Source organism: Pseudorca crassidens, chromosome X, assembly GCF_039906515.1.
Source record: "Pseudorca crassidens isolate mPseCra1 chromosome X, mPseCra1.hap1, whole genome shotgun sequence".
NCBI classification, from domain to species: Eukaryota; Metazoa; Chordata; class Mammalia; order Artiodactyla; family Delphinidae; genus Pseudorca; species Pseudorca crassidens.
This window is the reverse complement of record NC_090317.1, coordinates 82,344,209-82,362,138: the sequence shown is the minus strand read 5'-3', so window position 1 is coordinate 82,362,138 and position 17,930 is coordinate 82,344,209.

The window sequence follows — 17,930 nt, the reverse complement described above, 5'->3', positions numbered from 1 at the left end:
GTGTCCCGCGTGAGCCATAGATTCTGGTCACCAAAGGAGCACTCTCACGAAATCTTGGATCCCGGAGCTGACACCAAAGTGACCCTGTTCCCGAGGAAATGCTATATGCTGTGAGGGTGGACACCGCTCAGTCTGCCCTGTGCCTGAGGTCCCTGCTTCCGTGTAGCTTCAAGTCCAAGGCAGGCGCCTCTGCGAACGTCTGGTGGAAGAGCCTCTGAAGTGACCCAGCTTTTGCCTCTGCCACTAGGCTCAGGGTCGAGGATGTGAACGAAATTAGCGTCCCCGGTGGGAAGACCTGCTAGAGAGTTGAATTCCCATACATTGCAGAGGTGGGCAACCAGCACGTGGGCCAGCAGCAAAGTGCGTTGAAACGATTGGCATCGTATGGGCTTCAGAAGGAGCCCTTAGCGCCCCTCGTTGGAGCCACCGAGCGTCCCGGGCAGCACAGTCCTCCCATAGATAACAGTATGTTCTAGAACCTTGTGGTATGTTTCTCCTGCAGGCAAAGCAGCATGGTACCCCCCCATGCTTCCATCCGGCCCACCTCATCACGGGCATTTGTGAGCTGGGGAGCGACTCGTTTCCCACGCCTCGGCGAAGGCTTACTTTGCAATGGACCTGAGGCCACAGTGCCAACAAGTGTGTGCGATGTTCCGTCCTGTGATCGGAAGCGATTTGGGTGAACGCTGGACACCTCAAGCCTCCCTCTACGAGGACTTCCCGCACTCAAGGAACAAACACGAAGCCAGGATTTCTTTGTCGCACACAGCAGTGAACAAAGCCCGGGATTCCATGTAACAACAGCAGCCTGCAACTTGATTTGGGAAGGCTTTGTCCTCCCGTCCACCTGGGCACGCTTTGCCACACTCCACGTCCAGGAGGCACGGACAAAAGATACGATTGACGCTCACAGCCCTCTTCACCGCAGTCCTCCCTGCACTCGGAATGACCCGGAGTTTTCAAAGAGCCGTCGTGGGTGAAACGCTTTCAGGCCCATCTGTCTCCACAGGGCTTGGGATTGGAACTCTGCAAGGCTACCCTGGGATGTGCGTCAAACTGACTTCCGCAGCTTATTCTACTTACGTGGCTCAATGTCAACACAGCCTTGTAAGGGAGCTGAGGCAGCACACTGCCCCCGAACGTGTGGGACCAGAGACACTATGCGCTCGCCAGACCTGGGTCCCTCTCCCGCTCCACTGGAGGACAACTGCATACGAAATTTTGTTCACCCAGCCTGTCCGGTACACATCCCATTTCCCCTGTGAGGAACTCCGTTCCTATGCAGTCAGAAAAGCTGTCCCTCCACGTACCCTTGAGAAACTCCGAGTGTAGTACTGCGTGACTGAACTCGTGTGTGGCGTGTTGAGAAAAGGCATCCAGGCCTTTCGGAGCCTGCTTTCGCAACTAGCTGGATGAGAGCTGGCCTATCCCGAAGAACGGCGGGTATCCCATTTCTCTCCTCTAGCTCGTCTGTTGCACGTGCACATCCCGTCTAGGCCCAGACGGTCCGTGCATTGCACCCCAGGCTGCCTTTACTCCAAGTTGAACACGGAGCCCAGAGCTCGGGGCAGCATGGAGCTGCCTCTGCCAAAGTGCTAGCTCCCTATCCCCCAAACCCTTGGGTCTCTGCGTTGCACTCCATGGCAGAACTCCAAATCCAGAAAACGGCAATGCTCGTAACGGACCTTTCATCAAACCGGAAAGGAATATAACAGTTTCCCATAAACGGGACACATTTGCCAGGCCACCCGTAGGGTTTGCCCAAAGAGGTGGCTTCACGCACCCTGCCCCGCGCAGGGGCACATGTCCGTGACGGGTACGTGTGGCTTGCTTATGTCGAAGAAACCACCAGGTGCGTGACACTTTCACTGCGGGCCACTGCCGGCATTTCGATCAGCGGGCACCACGTTTCTAGCCTATAGCCTGAAACAGACGTCTGCAGTCCTTCTGCAGCAGCAGGAGACACGCTGCCTGCCATCTGTTGAGAGGCATGAGACACTTTTCGGGTACTGGACTTGAGCCCACTTTGTTACCTTCGCGCAGCTACCGAACGCCCCAGAGGTAGAGTGTCTGAGATGGCAAGTCCGAAAGTAACCGCTGCACGTGTCCCGCGTGAGCCATAGATTCTGGTCACCAAAGGAGCACTCTCACGAAATCTTGGATCCCGGAGCTGACACCAAAGTGACCCTGTTCCCGAGGAAATGCTATATGCTGTGAGGGTGGACACCGCTCAGTCTGCCCTGTGCCTGAGGTCCCTGCTTCCGTGTAGCTTCAAGTCCAAGGCAGGCGCCTCTGCGAACGTCTGGTGGAAGAGCCTCTGAAGTGACCCAGCTTTTGCCTCTGCCACTAGGCTCAGGGTCGAGGATGCGAACGAAATTAGCGTCCCCGGTGGGAAGACCTGCTACAGAGTTGAATTCCCATACATTGCAGAGGTGGGCAACCAGCACGTGGGCCAGCAGCAAAGTGCGTTGAAACGATTGGCATCGTATGGGCTTCAGAAGGAGCCCTTAGCGCCCCTCGTTGGAGCCACCGAGCGTCCCGGGCAGCACAGTCCTCCCATAGATAACAGTATGTTCTAGAACCTTGTGGTATGTTTCTCCTGCAGGCAAAGCAGCATGGTACCCCCCCATGCTTCCATCCGGCCCACCTCATCACGGGCATTTGTGAGCTGGGGAGCGACTCGTTTCCCACGCCTCGGCGAAGGCTTACTTTGCAATGGACCTGAGGCCACAGTGCCAACAAGTGTGTGCGATGTTCCGTCCTGTGATCGGAAGCGATTTGGGTGAACGCTGGACACCTCAAGCCTCCCTCTACGAGGACTTCCCGCACTCAAGGAACAAACACGAAGCCAGGATTTCTTTGTCGCACACAGCAGTGAACAAAGCCCGGGATTCCATGTAACAACAGCAGCCTGCAACTTGATTTGGGAAGGCTTTGTCCTCCCGTCCACCTGGGCACGCTTTGCCACACTCCACGTCCAGGAGGCACGGACAAAAGATACGATTGACGCTCACAGCCCTCTTCACCGCAGTCCTCCCTGCACTCGGAATGACCCGGAGTTTTCAAAGAGCCGTCGTGGGTGAAACGCTTTCAGGCCCATCTGTCTCCACAGGGCTTGGGATTGGAACTCTGCAAGGCTACCCTGGGATGTGCGTCAAACTGACTTCCGCAGCTTATTCTACTTACGTGGCTCAATGTCAACACAGCCTTGTAAGGGAGCTGAGGCAGCACACTGCCCCCGAACGTGTGGGACCAGAGACACTATGCGCTCGCCAGACCTGGGTCCCTCTCCCGCTCCACTGGAGGACAACTGTATACGAAATTTTGTTCACCCAGCCTGTCCGGTACACATCCCATTTCCCCTGTGAGGAACTCCGTTCCTATGCAGTCAGAAAAGCTGTCCCTCCACGTACCCTTGAGAAACTCCGAGTGTAGTACTGCGTGACTGAACTCGTGTGTGGCGTGTTGAGAAAAGGCATCCAGGCCTTTCGGAGCCTGCTTTCGCAACTAGCTGGATGAGAGCTGGCCTATCCCGAAGAACTGCGGGTATCCCATTTCTCTCCTCTAGCTCGTCTGTTGCACGTGCACATCCCGTCTAGGGCCAGACGGTCCGTGCATTGCACCCCAGGCTGCCTTTACTCCAAGTTGAACACGGAGCCCAGAGCTCGGGGCAGCATGGAGCTGCCTCTGCCAAAGTGCTAGCTCCCTATCCCCCAAACCCTTGGGTCTCTGCGTTGCACTCCATGGCAGAACTCCAAATCCAGAAAACGGCAATGCTCGTAACGGACCTTTCATCAAACCGGAAAGGAATATAACAGTTTCCCATAAACGGGACACATTTGCCAGGCCACCCGTAGGGTTTGCCCAAAGAGGTGGCTTCACGCACCCTGCCCCGCGCAGGGGCACATGTCCGTGACCGGTACGTGTGGCTTGCTTATGTCGAAGAAACCACCAGGTGCGTGACACTTTCACTGCGGGCCACTGCCGGCATTTCGATCAGCGGGCACCACGTTTCTAGCCTATAGCCTGAAACAGACGTCTGCAGTCCTTCTGCAGCAGCAGGAGACACGCTGCCTGCCATCTGTTGAGAGGCATGAGACACTTTTCGGGTACTGGACTTGAGCCCACTTTGTTACCTTCGCGCAGCTACCGAACGCCCCAGAGGTAGAGTGTCTGAGATGGCAAGTCCGAAAGTAACCGCTGCACGTGTCCCGCGTGAGCCATAGATTCTGGTCACCAAAGGAGCACTCTCACGAAATCTTGGATCCCGGAGCTGACACCAAAGTGACCCTGTTCCCGAGGAAATGCTATATGCTGTGAGGGTGGACACCGCTCAGTCTGCCCTGTGCCTGAGGTCCCTGCTTCCGTGTAGCTTCAAGTCCAAGGCAGGCGCCTCTGCGAACGTCTGGTGGAAGAGCCTCTGAAGTGACCCAGCTTTTGCCTCTGCCACTAGGCTCAGGGTCGAGGATGTGAACGAAATTAGCGTCCCCGGTGGGAAGACCTGCTACAGAGTTGAATTCCCATACATTGCAGAGGTGGGCAACCAGCACGTGGGCCAGCAGCAAAGTGCGTTGAAACGATTGGCATCTTATGGGCTTCAGAAGGAGCCCTTAGCGCCCCTCGTTGGAGCCACCGAGCGTCCCGGGCAGCACAGTCCTCCCATAGATAACAGTATGTTCTAGAACCTTGTCGTATGTTTCTCCTGCAGGCAAAGCAGCATGGTACCCCCCCATGCTTCCATCCGGCCCACCTCATCACGGGCATTTGTGAGCTGGGGAGCGACTCGTTTCCCACGCCTCGGCGAAGGCTTACTTTGCAATGGACCTGAGGCCACAGTGCCAACAAGTGTGTGCGATGTTCCGTCCTGTGATCGGAAGCGATTTGGGTGAACGCTGGACACCTCAAGCCTCCCTCTACGAGGACTTCCCGCACTCAAGGAACAAACACGAAGCCAGGATTTCTTTGTCGCACACAGCAGTGAACAAAGCCCGGGATTCCATGTAACAACAGCAGCCTGCAACTTGATTTGGGAAGGCTTTGTCCTCCCGTCCACCTGGGCACGCTTTGCCACACTCCACGTCCAGGAGGCACGGACAAAAGATACGATTGACGCTCACAGCCCTCTTCACCGCAGTCCTCCCTGCACTCGGAATGACCCGGAGTTTTCAAAGAGCCGTCGTGGGTGAAACGCTTTCAGGCCCATCTGTCTCCACAGGGCTTGGGATTGGAACTCTGCAAGGCTACCCTGGGATGTGCGTCAAACTGACTTCCGCAGCTTATTCTACTTACGTGGCTCAAGGTCAACACAACCTTGTAAGGGAGCTGAGGCAGCACACTGCCCCCGAACGTGTGGGACCAGAGACACTATGCGCTCGCCAGACCTGGGTCCCTCTCCCGCTCCACTGGAGGACAACTGCATACGAAATTTTGTTCACCCAGCCTGTCCGGTACACATCCCATTTCCCCTGTGAGGAACTCCGTTCCTATGCAGTCAGAAAAGCTGTCCCTCCACGTACCCTTGAGAAACTCCGAGTGTAGTACTGCGTGACTGAACTCGTGTGTGGCGTGTTGAGAAAAGGCATCCAGGCCTTTCGGAGCCTGCTTTCGCAACTAGCTGGATGAGAGCTGGCCTATCCCGAAGAACTGCGGGTATCCCATTTCTCTCCTCTAGCTCGTCTGTTGCACGTGCACATCCCGTCTAGGGCCAGACGGTCCGTGCATTGCACCCCAGGCTGCCTTTACTCCAAGTTGAACACGGAGCCCAGAGCTCGGGGCAGCATGGAGCTGCCTCTGCCAAAGTGCTAGCTCCCTATCCCCCAAACCCTTGGGTCTCTGCGTTGCACTCCATGGCAGAACTCCAAATCCAGAAAACGGCAATGCTCGTAACGGACCTTTCATCAAACCGGAAAGGAATATAACAGTTTCCCATAAACGGGACACATTTGCCAGGCCACCCGTAGGGTTTGCCCAAAGAGGTGGCTTCACGCACCCTGCCCCGCGCAGGGGCACATGTCCGTGACCGGTACGTGTGGCTTGCTTATGTCGAAGAAACCACCAGGTGCGTGACACTTTCACTGCGGGCCACTGCCGGCATTTCGATCAGCGGGCACCACGTTTCTAGCCTATAGCCTGAAACAGACGTCTGCAGTCCTTCTGCAGCAGCAGGAGACACGCTGCCTGCCATCTGTTGAGAGGCATGAGACACTTTTCGGGTACTGGACTTGAGCCCACTTTGTTACCTTCGCGCAGCTACCGAACGCCCCAGAGGTAGAGTGTCTGAGATGGCAAGTCCGAAAGTAACCGCTGCACGTGTCCCGCGTGAGCCATAGATTCTGGTCACCAAAGGAGCACTCTCACGAAATCTTGGATCCCGGAGCTGACACCAAAGTGACCCTGTTCCCGAGGAAATGCTATATGCTGTGAGGGTGGACACCGCTCAGTCTGCCCTGTGCCTGAGGTCCCTGCTTCCGTGTAGCTTCAAGTCCAAGGCAGGCGCCTCTGCGAACGTCTGGTGGAAGAGCCTCTGAAGTGACCCAGCTTTTGCCTCTGCCACTAGGCTCAGGGTCGAGGATGTGAACGAAATTAGCGTCCCCGGTGGGAAGACCTGCTACAGAGTTGAATTCCCATACATTGCAGAGGTGGGCAACCAGCACGTGGGCCAGCAGCAAAGTGCGTTGAAACGATTGGCATCGTATGGGCTTCAGAAGGAGCCCTTAGCGCCCCTCGTTGGAGCCACCGAGCGTCCCGGGCAGCACAGTCCTCCCATAGATAACAGTATGTTCTAGAACCTTGTCGTATGTTTCTCCTGCAGGCAAAGCAGCATGGTACCCCCCCATGCTTCCATCCGGCCCACCTCATCACGGGCATTTGTGAGCTGGGGAGCGACTCGTTTCCCACGCCTCGGCGAAGGCTTACTTTGCAATGGACCTGAGGCCACAGTGCCAACAAGTGTGTGCGATGTTCCGTCCTGTGATCGGAAGCGATTTGGGTGAACGCTGGACACCTCAAGCCTCCCTCTACGAGGACTTCCCGCACTCAAGGAACAAACACGAAGCCAGGATTTCTTTGTCGCACACAGCAGTGAACAAAGCCCGGGATTCCATGTAACAACAGCAGCCTGCAACTTGATTTGGGAAGGCTTTGTCCTCCCGTCCACCTGGGCACGCTTTGCCACACTCCACGTCCAGGAGGCACGGACAAAAGATACGATTGACGCTCACAGCCCTCTTCACCGCAGTCCTCCCTGCACTCGGAATGACCCGGAGTTTTCAAAGAGCCGTCGTGGGTGAAACGCTTTCAGGCCCATCTGTCTCCACAGGGCTTGGGATTGGAACTCTGCAAGGCTACCCTGGGATGTGCGTCAAACTGACTTCCGCAGCTTATTCTACTTACGTGGCTCAATGTCAACACAGCCTTGTAAGGGAGCTGAGGCAGCACACTGCCCCCGAACGTGTGGGACCAGAGACACTATGCGCTCGCCAGACCTGGGTCCCTCTCCCGCTCCACTGGAGGACAACTGCATACGAAATTTTGTTCACCCAGCCTGTCCGGTACACATCCCATTTCCCCTGTGAGGAACTCCGTTCCTATGCAGTCAGAAAAGCTGTCCCTCCACGTACCCTTGAGAAACTCCGAGTGTAGTACTGCGTGACTGAACTCGTGTGTGGCGTGTTGAGAAAAGGCATCCAGGCCTTTCGGAGCCTGCTTTCGCAACTAGCTGGATGAGAGCTGGCCTATCCCGAAGAACTGCGGGTATCCCATTTCTCTCCTCTAGCTCGTCTGTTGCACGTGCACATCCCGTCTAGGGCCAGACGGTCCGTGCATTGCACCCCAGGCTGCCTTTACTCCAAGTTGAACACGGAGCCCAGAGCTCGGGGCAGCATGGAGCTGCCTCTGCCAAAGTGCTAGCTCCCTATCCCCCAAACCCTTGGGTCTCTGCGTTGCACTCCATGGCAGAACTCCAAATCCAGAAAACGGCAATGCTCGTAACGGACCTTTCATCAAACCGGAAAGGAATATAACAGTTTCCCATAAACGGGACACATTTGCCAGGCCACCCGTAGGGTTTGCCCAAAGAGGTGGCTTCACGCACCCTGCCCCGCGCAGGGGCACATGTCCGTGACCGGTACGTGTGGCTTGCTTATGTCGAAGAAACCACCAGCTGCGTGACACTTTCACTGCGGGCCACTGCCGGCATTTCGATCAGCGGGCACCACGTTTCTAGCCTATAGCCTGAAACAGACGTCTGCAGTCCTTCTGCAGCAGCAGGAGACACGCTGCCTGCCATCTGTTGAGAGGCATGAGACACTTTTCGGGTACTGGACTTGAGCCCACTTTGTTACCTTCGCGCAGCTACCGAACGCCCCAGAGGTAGAGTGTCTGAGATGGCAAGTCCGAAAGTAACCGCTGCACGTGTCCCGCGTGAGCCATAGATTCTGGTCACCAAAGGAGCACTCTCACGAAATCTTGGATCCCAGAGCTGACACCAAAGTGACCCTGTTCCCGAGGAAATGCTATATGCTGTGAGGGTGGACACCGCTCAGTCTGCCCTGTGCCTGAGGTCCCTGCTTCCGTGTAGCTTCAAGTCCAAGGCAGGCGCCTCTGCGAACGTCTGGTGGAAGAGCCTCTGAAGTGACCCAGCTTTTGCCTCTGCCACTAGGCTCAGGGTCGAGGATGTGAACGAAATTAGCGTCCCCGGTGGGAAGACCTGCTACAGAGTTGAATTCCCATACATTGCAGAGGTGGGCAACCAGCACGTGGGCCAGCAGCAAAGTGCGTTGAAACGATTGGCATCGTATGGGCTTCAGAAGGAGCCCTTAGCGCCCCTCGTTGGAGCCACCGAGCGTCCCGGGCAGCACAGTCCTCCCATAGATAACAGTATGTTCTAGAACCTTGTCGTATGTTTCTCCTGCAGGCAAAGCAGCATGGTACCCCCCCATGCTTCCATCCGGCCCACCTCATCACGGGCATTTGTGAGCTGGGGAGCGACTCGTTTCCCACGCCTCGGCGAAGGCTTACTTTGCAATGGACCTGAGGCCACAGTGCCAACAAGTGTGTGCGATGTTCCGTCCTGTGATCGGAAGCGATTTGGGTGAACACTGGACACCTCAAGCCTCCCTCTACGAGGACTTCCCGCACTCAAGGAACAAACACGAAGCCAGGATTTCTTTGTCGCACACAGCAGTGAACAAAGCCCGGGATTCCATGTAACAACAGCAGCCTGCAACTTGATTTGGGAAGGCTTTGTCCTCCCGTCCACCTGGGCACGCTTTGCCACACTCCACGTCCAGGAGGCACGGACAAAAGATACGATTGACGCTCACAGCCCTCTTCACCGCAGTCCTCCCTGCACTCGGAATGACCCGGAGTTTTCAAAGAGCCGTCGTGGGTGAAACGCTTTCAGGCCCATCTGTCTCCACAGGGCTTGGGATTGGAACTCTGCAAGGCTACCCTGGGATGTGCGTCAAACTGACTTCCGCAGCTTATTCTACTTACGTGGCTCAAGGTCAACACAGCCTTGTAAGGGAGCTGAGGCAGCACACTGCCCCCGAACGTGTGGGACCAGAGACACTATGCGCTCGCCAGACCTGGGTCCCTCTCCCGCTCCACTGGAGGACAACTGCATACGAAATTTTGTTCACCCAGCCTGTCCGGTACACATCCCATTTCCCCTGTGAGGAACTCCGTTCCTATGCAGTCAGAAAAGCTGTCCCTCCACGTACCCTTGAGAAACTCCGAGTGTAGTACTGCGTGACTGAACTCGTGTGTGGTGTGTTGAGAAAAGGCATCCAGGCTTTTCGGAGCCTGCTTTCGCAACTAGCTGGATGAGAGCTGGCCTATCCCGAAGAACTGCGGGTATCCCATTTCTCTCCTCTAGCTCGTCTGTTGCACGTGCACATCCCGTCTAGGGCCAGACGGTCCGTGCATTGCACCCCAGGCTGCCTTTACTCCAAGTTGAACACGGAGCCCAGAGCTCGGGGCAGCATGGAGCTGCCTCTGCCAAAGTGCTAGCTCCCTATCCCCCAAACCCTTGGGTCTCTGCGTTGCACTCCATGGCAGAACTCCAAATCCAGAAAACGGCAATGCTCGTAACGGACCTTTCATCAAACCGGAAAGGAATATAACAGTTTCCCATAAACGGGACACATTTGCCAGGCCACCCGTAGGGTTTGCCCAAAGAGGTGGCTTCACGCACCCTGCCCCGCGCAGGGGCACATGTCCGTGACCGGTACGTGTGGCTTGCTTATGTCGAAGAAACCACCAGGTGCGTGACACTTTCACTGCGGGCCACTGCCGGCATTTCGATCAGCGGGCACCACGTTTCTAGCCTATAGCCTGAAACAGACGTCTGCAGTCCTTCTGCAGCAGCAGGAGACACGCTGCCTGCCATCTGTTGAGAGGCATGAGACACTTTTCGGGTACTGGACTTGAGCCCACTTTGTTACCTTCGCGCAGCTACCGAACGCCCCAGAGGTAGAGTGTCTGAGATGGCAAGTCCGAAAGTAACCGCTGCACGTGTCCCGCGTGAGCCATAGATTCTGGTCACCAAAGGAGCACTCTCACGAAATCTTGGATCCCGGAGCTGACACCAAAGTGACCCTGTTCCCGAGGAAATGCTATATGCTGTGAGGGTGGACACCGCTCAGTCTGCCCTGTGCCTGAGGTCCCTGCTTCCGTGTAGCTTCAAGTCCAAGGCAGGCGCCTCTGCGAACGTCTGGTGGAAGAGCCTCTGAAGTGACCCAGCTTTTGCCTCTGCCACTAGGCTCAGGGTCGAGGATGTGAACGAAATTAGCGTCCCCGGTGGGAAGACCTGCTACAGAGTTGAATTCCCATACATTGCAGAGGTGGGCAACCAGCACGTGGGCCAGCAGCAAAGTGCGTTGAAACGATTGGCATCGTATGGGCTTCAGAAGGAGCCCTTAGCGCCCCTCGTTGGAGCCACCGAGCGTCCCGGGCAGCACAGTCCTCCCATAGATAACAGTATGTTCTAGAACCTTGTCGTATGTTTCTCCTGCAGGCAAAGCAGCATGGTACCCCCCCATGCTTCCATCCGGCCCACCTCATCACGGGCATTTGTGAGCTGGGGAGCGACTCGTTTCCCACGCCTCGGCGAAGGCTTACTTTGCAATGGACCTGAGGCCACAGTGCCAACAAGTGTGTGCGATGTTCCGTCCTGTGATCGGAAGCGATTTGGGTGAACGCTGGACACCTCAAGCCTCCCTCTACGAGGACTTCCCGCACTCAAGGAACAAACACGAAGCCAGGATTTCTTTGTCGCACACAGCAGTGAACAAAGCCCGGGATTCCATGTAACAACAGCAGCCTGCAACTTGATTTGGGAAGGCTTTGTCCTCCCGTCCACCTGGGCACGCTTTGCCACACTCCACGTCCAGGAGGCACGGACAAAAGATACGATTGACGCTCACAGCCCTCTTCACCGCAGTCCTCCCTGCACTCGGAATGACCCGGAGTTTTCAAAGAGCCGTCGTGGGTGAAACGCTTTCAGGCCCATCTGTCTCCACAGGGCTTGGGATTGGAACTCTGCAAGGCTACCCTGGGATATGCGTCAAACTGACTTCCGCAGCTTATTCTACTTACGTGGCTCAATGTCAACACAGCCTTGTAAGGGAGCTGAGGCAGCACACTGCCCCCGAACGTGTGGGACCAGAGACACTATGCGCTCGCCAGACCTGGGTCCCTCTCCCGCTCCACTGGAGGACAACTGCATACGAAATTTTGTTCACCCAGCCTGTCCGGTACACATCCCATTTCCCCTGTGAGGAACTCCGTTCCTATGCAGTCAGAAAAGCTGTCCCTCCACGTACCCTTGAGAAACTCCGAGTGTAGTACTGCGTGACTGAACTCGTGTGTGGCGTGTTGAGAAAAGGCATCCAGGCCTTTCGGAGCCTGCTTTCGCAACTAGCTGGATGAGAGCTGGCCTATCCCGAAGAACTGCGGGTATCCCATTTCTCTCCTCTAGCTCGTCTGTTGCACGTGCACATCCCGTCTAGGGCCAGACGGTCCGTGCATTGCACCCCAGGCTGCCTTTACTCCAAGTTGAACACGGAGCCCAGAGCTCGGGGCAGCATGGAGCTGCTTCTGCCAAAGTGCTAGCTCCCTATCCCCCAAACCCTTGGGTCTCTGCGTTGCACTCCATGGCAGAACTCCAAATCCAGAAAACGGCAATGCTCGTAACGGACCTTTCATCAAACCGGAAAGGAATATAACAGTTTCCCATAAACGGGACACATTTGCCAGGCCACCCGTAGGGTTTGCCCAAAGAGGTGGCTTCACGCACCCTGCCCCGCGCAGGGGCACATGTCCGTGACCGGTACGTGTGGCTTGCTTATGTCGAAGAAACCACCAGGTGCGTGACACTTTCACTGCGGGCCACTGCCGGCATTTCGATCAGCGGGCACCACGTTTCTAGCCTATAGCCTGAAACAGACGTCTGCAGTCCTTCTGCAGCAGCAGGAGACACGCTGCCTGCCATCTGTTGAGAGGCATGAGACACTTTTCGGGTACTGGACTTGAGCCCACTTTGTTACCTTCGCGCAGCTACCGAACGCCCCAGAGGTAGAGTGTCTGAGATGGCAAGTCCGAAAGTAACCGCTGCACGTGTCCCGCGTGAGCCATAGATTCTGGTCACCAAAGGAGCACTCTCACGAAATCTTGGATCCCGGAGCTGACACCAAAGTGACCCTGTTCCCGAGGAAATGCTATATGCTGTGAGGGTGGACACCGCTCAGTCTGCCCTGTGCCTGAGGTCCCTGCTTCCGTGTAGCTTCAAGTCCAAGGCAGGCGCCTCTGCGAACGTCTGGTGGAAGAGCCTCTGAAGTGACCCAGCTTTTGCCTCTGCCACTAGGCTCAGGGTCGAGGATGTGAACGAAATTAGCGTCCCCGGTGGGAAGACCTGCTACAGAGTTGAATTCCCATACATTGCAGAGGTGGGCAACCAGCACGTGGGCCAGCAGCAAAGTGCGTTGAAACGATTGGCATCGTATGGGCTTCAGAAGGAGCCCTTAGCGCCCCTCGTTGGAGCCACCGAGCGTCCCGGGCAGCACAGTCCTCCCATAGATAACAGTATGTTCTAGAACCTTGTCGTATGTTTCTCCTGCAGGCAAAGCAGCATGGTACCCCCCCATGCTTCCATCCGGCCCACCTCATCACGGGCATTTGTGAGCTGGGGAGCGACTCGTTTCCCACGCCTCGGCGAAGGCTTACTTTGCAATGGACCTGAGGCCACAGTGCCAACAAGTGTGTGCGATGTTCCATCCTGTGATCGGAAGCGATTTGGGTGAACACTGGACACCTCAAGCCTCCCTCTACGAGGACTTCCCGCACTCAAGGAACAAACACGAAGCCAGGATTTCTTTGTCGCACACAGCAGTGAACAAAGCCCGGGATTCCATGTAACAACAGCAGCCTGCAACTTGATTTGGGAAGGCTTTGTCCTCCCGTCCACCTGGGCACGCTTTGCCACACTCCACGTCCAGGAGGCACGGACAAAAGATACGATTGACGCTCACAGCCCTCTTCACCGCAGTCCTCCCTGCACTCGGAATGACCCGGAGTTTTCAAAGAGCCGTCGTGGGTGAAACGCTTTCAGGCCCATCTGTCTCCACAGGGCTTGGGATTGGAACTCTGCAAGGCTACCCTGGGATGTGCGTCAAACTGACTTCCGCAGCTTATTCTACTTACGTGGCTCAAGGTCAACACAGCCTTGTAAGGGAGCTGAGGCAGCACACTGCCCCCGAACGTGTGGGACCAGAGACACTATGCGCTCGCCAGACCTGGGTCCCTCTCCCGCTCCACTGGAGGACAACTGCATACGAAATTTTGTTCACCCAGCCTGTCCGGTACACATCCCATTTCCCCTGTGAGGAACTCCGTTCCTATGCAGTCAGAAAAGCTGTCCCTCCACGTACCCTTGAGAAACTCCGAGTGTAGTACTGCGTGACTGAACTCGTGTGTGGCGTGTTGAGAAAAGGCATCCAGGCCTTTCGGAGCCTGCTTTCGCAACTAGCTGGATGAGAGCTGGCCTATCCCGAAGAACTGCGGGTATCCCATTTCTCTCCTCTAGCTCGTCTGTTGCACGTGCACATCCCGTCTAGGGCCAGACGGTCCGTGCATTGCACCCCAGGCTGCCTTTACTCCAAGTTGAACACGGAGCCCAGAGCTCGGGGCAGCATGGAGCTGCCTCTGCCAAAGTGCTAGCTCCCTATCCCCCAAACCCTTGGGTCTCTGCGTTGCACTCCATGGCAGAACTCCAAATCCAGAAAACGGCAATGCTCGTAACGGACCTTTCATCAAACCGGAAAGGAATATAACAGTTTCCCATAAACGGGACACATTTGCCAGGCCACCCGTAGGGTTTGCCCAAAGAGGTGGCTTCACGCACCCTGCCCCGCGCAGGGGCACATGTCCGTGACCGGTACGTGTGGCTTGCTTATGTCGAAGAAACCACCAGGTGCGTGACACTTTCACTGCGGGCCACTGCCGGCATTTCGATCAGCGGGCACCACGTTTCTAGCCTATAGCCTGAAACAGACGTCTGCAGTCCTTCTGCAGCAGCAGGAGACACGCTGCCTGCCATCTGTTGAGAGGCATGAGACACTTTTCGGGTACTGGACTTGAGCCCACTTTGTTACCTTCGCGCAGCTACCGAACGCCCCAGAGGTAGAGTGTCTGAGATGGCAAGTCCGAAAGTAACCGCTGCACGTGTCCCGCGTGAGCCATAGATTCTGGTCACCAAAGGAGCACTCTCACGAAATCTTGGATCCCGGAGCTGACACCAAAGTGACCCTGTTCCCGAGGAAATGCTATATGCTGTGAGGGTGGACACCGCTCAGTCTGCCCTGTGCCTGAGGTCCCTGCTTCCGTGTAGCTTCAAGTCCAAGGCAGGCGCCTCTGCGAACGTCTGGTGGAAGAGCCTCTGAAGTGACCCAGCTTTTGCCTCTGCCACTAGGCTCAGGGTCGAGGATGTGAACGAAATTAGCGTCCCCGGTGGGAAGACCTGCTACAGAGTTGAATTCCCATACATTGCAGAGGTGGGCAACCAGCACGTGGGCCAGCAGCAAAGTGCGTTGAAACGATTGGCATCGTATGGGCTTCAGAAGGAGCCCTTAGCGCCCCTCGTTGGAGCCACCGAGCGTCCCGGGCAGCACAGTCCTCCCATAGATAACAGTATGTTCTAGAACCTTGTCGTATGTTTCTCCTGCAGGCAAAGCAGCATGGTACCCCCCCATGCTTCCATCCGGCCCACCTCATCACGGGCATTTGTGAGCTGGGGAGCGACTCGTTTCCCACGCCTCGGCGAAGGCTTACTTTGCAATGGACCTGAGGCCACAGTGCCAACAAGTGTGTGCGATGTTCCGTCCTGTGATCGGAAGCGATTTGGGTGAACGCTGGACACCTCAAGCCTCCCTCTACGAGGACTTCCCGCACTCAAGGAACAAACACGAAGCCAGGATTTCTTTGTCGCACACAGCAGTGAACAAAGCCCGGGATTCCATGTAACAACAGCAGCCTGCAACTTGATTTGGGAAGGCTTTGTCCTCCCGTCCACCTGGGCACGCTTTGCCACACTCCACGTCCAGGAGGCACGGACAAAAGATACGATTGACGCTCACAGCCCTCTTCACCGCAGTCCTCCCTGCACTCGGAATGACCCGGAGTTTTCAAAGAGCCGTCGTGGGTGAAACGCTTTCAGGCCCATCTGTCTCCACAGGGCTTGGGATTGGAACTCTGCAAGGCTACCCTGGGATGTGCGTCAAACTGACTTCCGCAGCTTATTCTACTTACGTGGCTCAAGGTCAACACAGCCTTGTAAGGGAGCTGAGGCAGCACACTGCCCCCGAACGTGTGGGACCAGAGACACTATGCGCTCGCCAGACCTGGGTCCCTCTCCCGCTCCACTGGAGGACAACTGCATACGAAATTTTGTTCACCCAGCCTGTCCGGTACACATCCCATTTCCCCTGTGAGGAACTCCGTTCCTATGCAGTCAGAAAAGCTGTCCCTCCACGTACCCTTGAGAAACTCCGAGTGTAGTACTGCGTGACTGAACTCGTGTGTGGCGTGTTGAGCAAAGGCATCCAGGCCTTTCGGAGCCTGCTTTCGCAACTAGCTGGATGAGAGCTGGCCTATCCCGAAGAACTGCGGGTATCCCATTTCTCTCCTCTAGCTCGTCTGTTGCACGTGCACATCCCGTCTAGGGCCAGACGGTCCGTGCATTGCACCCCAGGCTGCCTTTACTCCAAGTTGAACACGGAGCCCAGAGCTCGGGGCAGCATGGAGCTGCCTCTGCCAAAGTGCTAGCTCCCTATCCCCCAAACCCTTGGGTCTCTGCGTTGCACTCCATGGCAGAACTCCAAATCCAGAAAACGGCAATGCTCGTAACGGACCTTTCATCAAACCGGAAAGGAATATAACAGTTTCCCATAAACGGGACACATTTGCCAGGCCACCCGTAGGGTTTGCCCAAAGAGGTGGCTTCACGCACCCTGCCCCGCGCAGGGGCACATGTCCGTGACCGGTACGTGTGGCTTGCTTATGTCGAAGAAACCACCAGGTGCGTGACACTTTCACTGCGGGCCACTGCCGGCATTTCGATCAGCGGGCACCACGTTTCTAGCCTATAGCCTGAAACAGACGTCTGCAGTCCTTCTGCAGCAGCAGGAGACACGCTGCCTGCCATCTGTTGAGAGGCATGAGACACTTTTCGGGTACTGGACTTGAGCCCACTTTGTTACCTTCGCGCAGCTACCGAACGCCCCAGAGGTAGAGTGTCTGAGATTGCAAGTCCGAAAGTAACCGCTGCACGTGTCCCGCGTGAGCCATAGATTCTGGTCACCAAAGGAGCACTCTCACGAAATCTTGGATCCCGGAGCTGACACCAAAGTGACCCTGTTCCCGAGGAAATGCTATATGCTGTGAGGGTGGACACCGCTCAGTCTGCCCTGTGCCTGAGGTCCCTGCTTCCGTGTAGCTTCAAGTCCAAGGCAGGCGCCTCTGCGAACGTCTGGTGGAAGAGCCTCTGAAGTGACCCAGCTTTTGCCTCTGCCACTAGGCTCAGGGTCGAGGATGTGAACGAAATTAGCGTCCCCGGTGGGAAGACCTGCTACAGAGTTGAATTCCCATACATTGCAGAGGTGGGCAACCAGCACGTGGGCCAGCAGCAAAGTGCGTTGAAACTATTGGCATCGTATGGGCTTCAGAAGGAGCCCTTAGCGCCCCTCGTTGGAGCCACCGAGCGTCCCGGGCAGCACAGTCCTCCCATAGATAACAGTATGTTCTAGAACCTTGTCGTATGTTTCTCCTGCAGGCAAAGCAGCATGGTACCCCCCCATGCTTCCATCCGGCCCACCTCATCACGGGCATTTGTGAGCTGGGGAGCGACTCGTTTCCCACGCCTCGGCGAAGGCTTACTTTGCAATGGACCTGAGGCCACAGTGCCAACAAGTGTGTGCGATGTTCCGTCCTGTGATCGGAAGCGATTTGGGTGAACACTGGACACCTCAAGCCTCCCTCTACGAGGACTTCCCGCACTCAAGGAACAAACACGAAGCCAGGATTTCTTTGTCGCACACAGCAGTGAACAAAGCCCGGGATTCCATGTAACAACAGCAGCCTGCAACTTGATTTGGGAAGGCTTTGTCCTCCCGTCCACCTGGGCACGCTTTGCCACACTCCACGTCCAGGAGGCACGGACAAAAGATACGATTGACGCTCACAGCCCTCTTCACCGCAGTCCTCCCTGCACTCGGAATGACCCGGAGTTTTCAAAGAGCCGTCGTGGGTGAAACGCTTTCAGGCCCATCTGTCTCCACAGGGCTTGGGATTGGAACTCTGCAAGGCTACCCTGGGATGTGCGTCAAACTGACTTCCGCAGCTTATTCTACTTACGTGGCTCAATGTCAACACAGCCT